This window comes from Odocoileus virginianus, chromosome 3 (assembly GCF_023699985.2).
Source record: "Odocoileus virginianus isolate 20LAN1187 ecotype Illinois chromosome 3, Ovbor_1.2, whole genome shotgun sequence".
Taxonomy (NCBI): Eukaryota; Metazoa; Chordata; class Mammalia; order Artiodactyla; family Cervidae; genus Odocoileus; species Odocoileus virginianus.
The window spans coordinates 94,258,863-94,265,431 of NC_069676.1; the positions used below are offsets into that span (position 1 = coordinate 94,258,863).

The 6,569-nt window shown below is 37.6% G+C and overlaps 1 pseudogene; it reads left to right on the plus strand.

Annotated features, from left to right (window-relative positions):
* Nucleotides 1-6,056: 6,056 nt before the first annotated feature.
* LOC139034548 (small nucleolar RNA SNORA72) lies at nt 6,057-6,160 on the plus strand (annotated as a pseudogene).
* The last annotated feature ends 409 nt before the right edge of the window (nt 6,161-6,569 follow it).

Here is a 6,569-nt window from a genome sequence, read left to right on the forward strand (position 1 = left end):
AGTATCTGGTTATCTTTAAGGGGAAAAATATAAAGTTGTGAAACATGAAAACAAGCAGTAAAGCAGTTGATATAAGATGAAAAAGGAAAGAGGGGAAGACCCAGAGATGGTCTATATTTGGAAGTATAGATAAGGCCTCAAAACTACAATGAGTGGTACACTGAAGACCGAAGAATTCAAAGGAGAATCTAATTCTGTCAAAAAAAGAAATGAATGGACACTTCAGAGCTGAAAAATGCAATTAAGAACTCAATGGGTAGGTTCACTGGTAACCTAGATGGAGCAGCAAACATCAATGGTAATTTCCAAGACAGGTACATAGAAGATACGCAAACTCTTCAATTCAAATAGGCGATAAACAAAGTGTGGAAAAGGGCAGATTGGAAGAGAAATATGTGACTTTGCCAAAAGATATAATATATATGTCTAAAAAACAAAACATGTAGAGAAAATATAAAAATTATGCAGATCTGAAAGCACGTAAAATAATGTCCATAGTATCTTTACTCAAAATAGTGCTAAGCTAGAAAACATATAAGTTTATCAACATAGAGTGTGTAAACAAAATGTACTAATTCCTAAGATGAAATATTACTCTGCTATAAAAACATGGACCACAGTGCACTAAACAGTCTTAATGGATCTTAAAAATACTACCTTCAACAAAAGAAGCTATACTCAAATGAGTATGTACTTTATAACTTGATTAATAAAAATAAAAATCAATGCAAATTAATCTGCGGTTATAGAAGTCAAAGTAATCTTTACTTCTGAGGGAGTGCTGAATGAAAAAGAGCTCTAGGGAACAATCTAAAAAAATGTAAAACACCATCAGTTTTGACCTGGAGTGTATTTTCTTCTATAATCTTATTGTACTTTGTTTTTAAAATGCTATGGATAAGTAATTAAAAAGTAACTACAAATATCCATGGATAAATAAGTAACTCAAAAAAATTAATATATTTTATAGATATTAATGGTTATTTATTCCCTAGGATTATTACATTGTGGGGGACGTTTTGCAGGGGCAGTGTGTAGAGTAACTTTATTTTTACTTGGGAAGCAAAACCTAGAAGTTCCAGTTCCACCCTCATTGGTGGAAACACAAACACAAGGGAAATCACTGGGTGCTGTCTGTCAGGAGCACAGTCCCCTAGTGAGGAGGGTCAACACTGTATAAAGAAACAAGCAGGTAAGTGAGACAGGAATAAGTGGGGAGATGGGAGATGTGGGGCAATTACAGCGAATTAAAGTAGGTTGTCTTTTGAGGGATCTCTGAGGGCTTAAGATTTGAGATTACAAAACTGAACAAACCCAACATTGAACAGTCATGTGATACCTTGTGAAAAGAACGTGCGGATACTCAGATCCCCTCATCTCTAAAATAGTTACTCTGCTGGGTTGTCATGGTGTTACCCACTTTTTTACTCAAAGACATATTGCTACTATTTTCTCATGTGTTGTTTCCTCCTTATTTACTGACCCATTTATTTTTTCTTTCAAAAGTTAGAGTTTCAAAAAACTAAAAACTGAAAACTTACAGTGTAGTACAAGGTTTCAGGCAAAGGCCTGGAATCTCCAGCTCTAACACATCTCCAATTTGAGTCTCATAGAGGATTTCCATACATTACACTGAAAAAACAGCTATTCCTTTTTTTAAAAATAATACATGCAATAATTAGATTTGTTGATTTTTTCTCTTCTGTTTTCACTTACAAGACACCTAAAATTTAGAACACATTATTACAAAATTCAGACTTAAACTAAACAAAGTATTCCTGTAGCTCAAATGGTAAAGAATCTGCCTGCAGTGCAGGAGACCAGGGTTCAATCCCTGGGTTGAGAAGATCCTCTGGAGAAAGGAATGGCAATCCACTCCAGTATTCTTGCCTGGAGAATCCCACAGAGAATCATGGAGGGCTACAGCTTCTGGGGTCACAAAGAGCTGGACACAGCTGGGTAACTAACACACACAGGGTAAACCACAAGGCCATTCAGGTATGACCAAAATCAAATCTGTTATGACTGTACAGTGAAAGGGACAAATAGATTCAAGGATTACATCTGATAGACAGACTGCCTGAAAAACTATGGGCAGAGGTTTGTAACATTATACAGAAGTCAGGGATAAAAACCATCCCCAATAGGAAAAAGAAAGGCAAATGGTTGTCTGAGGAAGCCTTACAAATAACTGAGAAAAGACGAGAAGCAAAAGACAAAGGAGAAAAAAAAGATATACTCCTTTGAATGCAAGGTTCTAGAGAACAAGAGAAGAGATAAGAAGACTTCATAAGTGAACAATGCAGAGAAATAGAGGAAAACAATACAATAGGAAAGACTAGAGATCTCTTCAAGAAAATTAGAGATACCAGGGAATACTTCTTGCAAAGATGGGCACAATAAAAGACAGAAACGGTATGGACCTGCAGAAGATATCAAGAGGTGGGACAAATACACAGAAGAACCGTACAAAAAAATATCTAATGACCCAGCTGATCCCGATGGTGTGATTACTCCAGACATCCTGCTGTGTGAAGTCAAGTGGGCTTTAGGAAGCATTACTATGAACAAAGCTAGTGGAGATGATGGAATTCCATCTGAGATATTTCAAATCCTCAAAGATGATGCTGTGATAGTGCTGCACTCAATATACCAGCAAATTTGGAAAACTAAGATGTGTCCATAGGACTGGAAAAAGATCCCGTTTCATCCCAATCCCAGAGTAGGTCAATGCCAAAGAATGTTCAAACAACCCCATAATTGCACTCATCTCACATGCTAACAAGGTAATGCTCAAAATGCTTCTTCAAGCTAGGCTTAAAAAGTACATAAACTGAGAACTTCCAGATGCTCAGACTGGATTTAGCAAAGGCAGAAGAACCAGAGTTCAGATCACCAACATCTGCTGGATCAAAGAAAACACAAGGGAATTCCAGAAAATAACATCTGCTTCAGCTTCATTGACTATGCTAAAGTCTCTGTGTAGATCCCAACAAACTGGAGAAGATTCTTAAAGAGATGGGAATACCAGACCACCTTATCTGCCTCCTGAGAAACCTGTATGTAGGTCAAAGCAACAGTTAAAACTAGACATGAAACAATGGACTGGTTCCAAATTGGGAAAGGAGTACGTCAAGGCTCTATATTGTCACCATGCTTATTTAACTTATATTCAGAGTACATCATGCAAAATGCCAGACTGGATGAAGCACAAGCTGGAATCAAGATTGCTGGAAGAAATATCAGTAACCTCAGATATGCAGATGACTCCACCCCTATGGAAGAAAGCAAAAAGGAACTGTAGAGTCTCTTGATGAAGGTGAATAAGGAAAGTGAAAAAGCTGGCTTAAAACTCAGTATCCAAAAAGCTAAGATCATGGCATCCAGTTCCTTCAGTTCAGTTCAGTTCAGTTTAGTCGTTCAGTCATGTCCGACTCTTTGCAACCCCATGAACCATAGCACGCCAGGCCTCCCTGCCCATCACCAACTCCAAGACTTCACCCAGACCCATGTCCATTGAGTTGGTGACGCCATCCAACCATCTCACCCTCTGTCGTCCCCTTCTCCTCCTGCCCTCAATCTTTCCCAGCATCAGGATCTTTTCAAATGAGTCAGCTCTTCTCATCAGATGGCCAAAGTACTGGAGTTTCAGCTTCAGCATCAGTCCTTCCAATGAACACCCAGGACTGATCTCACTAATCCAGTTCCTTCACTTCATGGCAAATATGAGGGAGAAAAATGGAAACATTGGCAGGCTTTAATACCGGGGCTCCAAAATCACAGATGTGACTGCAGCCATGAAATTAAAAAAAAAAAAAAAAACAAACAAACAAACAAAAAAACGCTTGCTCCATGGAAGAAAAGCTATGACCAACCTAGACAGTGTATGAAAAGCAGAGACATGGCTTTGCTGACAAAGGTCCCTAAAGTCTAAGCTGTGGTTTTTCTGGTAGTCATGCACAGATGTGAGAGTTGGACCATAAAGAAGGCTGATCACTGAAGAACTGATGCTCTTTAACTGCTGTGTTGGAGAAGACTCTCAAGAGTCCCTTGAACTGTGAGATAATCAGACAAGTCAGTCCTAAAGGAAACAACCCTGAATATCCATTGGAAGAATCAATGCTGAAACTGACACTCCAATACCTAGGCCACCTGATGCAAAGAGTTGACTCACTGGAAAGATTGAGGGTAGGAAGAGAAGATTGTGACAGAGGATGAGATGGTTGGAAGGCATCATTGACTCAATGGGCATAAGTCTGAGCAAACTCTGGGAGATAATGAAGGACAGGATAACCTGGTGTGTTGCACCAAGGACTACCTTGGTGTTGCAAAGAGTCACACACGACTAAGCAACTGAACAACAACAAAAATTAGAGGCATTTCTATAGAAAATCAGTGTTTGTTTTTTGGTTTTTTTTTTTTTCTATTCTATTCTTTGGTCACACCATGCAGCATGTGGAATATCAGTTCCTGATCAGGAACTGAACCTGCGTGCCCCCTGCTGCAGAAGCATGGAGTGTTAACCACTGGAAAGTCAAGAGAAGTCCCAAGAATCAGTGTTAACTCTAATATTTTTATTTCATTAGAGTAACTCTTGGGGTCATAACCTTTGTTACAGTATCAGAGACATATCACTGTCCTTCCTGTGTTTTTAGTGTATTTTTCATGTGAACACTTGAAACGCTTTGAACTGCAAAAACACAGCAATATAAATGTGCTTGTGCCCAGTCACATGGATAATTTTGACTGACTTCCTTCTTTCTTTTCTCCTCTCCAGATACTATTCTTCAGAATTTTACATTTTCAAATGGGGAATACATGTCCAGACATATGGATACACTTTCGTGACTAATATGGCCAAGGTATCCTTCACATTATTCCTATAACCTTAGGAAAATCATATCATATTAAAATTGAGTAAGACTTTAGAGATTGCTTTGTCCAAGTCACATATTTTTTTAAAAAAAGAAAAAACAAACTGAAAATATGAGTTTAAGAAAGTTTCAAAAAACACAGCATTTATTCTTTTTTTTTTTTTTTTGGATGCGTTTTTTTTTTTTTTTTCCATTTATTTTTATTAGTTGGAGGCTAATTACTTTACATCATTACAGTAGTTTTTGCTATACATTGAAATGAATTAGCCATGGATTTACATGTATTCCCCATCCCAGTGCCCCCTCCCACCTCCCTCTCCACCCGATCCCTCTGGGTCTTCCCAGTGCACCAGGCCCGAGCACTTGTCTCATGTACCCAACCTGGGCTGGTTATCTGTTTCACCCTAGATAACATACATGTTTCAATGCTGCAAATTAATGACACAACTGAGTCAAGAGTCATATCCTCTGATTCATTACATATGAGTGAAAGTCGCTCAGTCCAGTCTGACTCTGTGACCCCATGAACTATACAGAACATGGAATTTTCCAGGCCAGACTACTGGAGTAGATAGCCTTTCACTTCAGCAGATCTTCCTGACCCAGGAATCAAATCGGGGTCTCCTGCATTGCAGGCAAATTCTTTACCAACTGAGCTATTAAGGAAGCCCAATTCATTACATAAAGGTCTCTAAATCCAACCATACTTACCAAGAATGACCTTTATTTTATACACAATCACCTACTTCCTACTGTTGCTATTTTAGTTATTATCTTTTTAATCTGCACCTATTGTGCTAAACCTAGATTATAAATTCTGTAATGACAAATGCTACATTTCAAATTTCCTCTTTAATTCCCATTAGACACTACTAGCATAGGGCATTATATATAGAAGTGATTCTAAAGGTAGTTGGTTCATTTCTTATTTATTTTTCCATTGGTACAGTGTATAACCATGTTCATAAAAGAAAAATTCATGTATTTAGAAAGAACAGAGGGAAAATGGCCCAGGGAAAAGCAACCAGAACAAGCCACGCAGGTCACCATGGTAACACCAGTTTGAAAATGTCATTCTCCTTAAGTTTCTGACATTTCTGATATGTTCATGATGCAGGGCTCCATCTAGTGGTTTCATTTAAATTTCTCTCAGACCACACCTCAAACTCAATTCCCAAATAAAAAAGCAATTTTTTTCTTAAGGTGTACATTTGATTAAGACCATGCATGTGTCCCCAGACCTAGTTCTTTGCCTAGGTCTGGTTTTATAAATGCTGGTGATAAACCAAGTCTGATTTATATGACGTATCTTGTGTGGGAATTGTCTTTGACTCTAGGTATCTGATCAACCTTGAGAAATGGTAGCACAGCTAGTGGGATAATTTTTAAAGATAACCATTGCTAGTTTAATGATTGCCAGTTGCCATTAAGTGAGTTTTAAAAGTAAAAAAAAAAATAAAATAAGGTGTACATTTGCATTTGTAGGATACAGTCAGAGTTTGGTTTGTAAGATAAGTGGTTAGACATTTTGTCAATTACTGAATTACTGCTTTTTGATGCTAAAAAAAAAATCATATGGAAAGAGGCATATGAAACTTTATAGTCTGTAAAATAATACGTAGTTCTAAGTTTATAACATATGCAGAGTTTTGTCCACACAAAGGATTTATTACGGGAAATTTTATTCCAAAATCA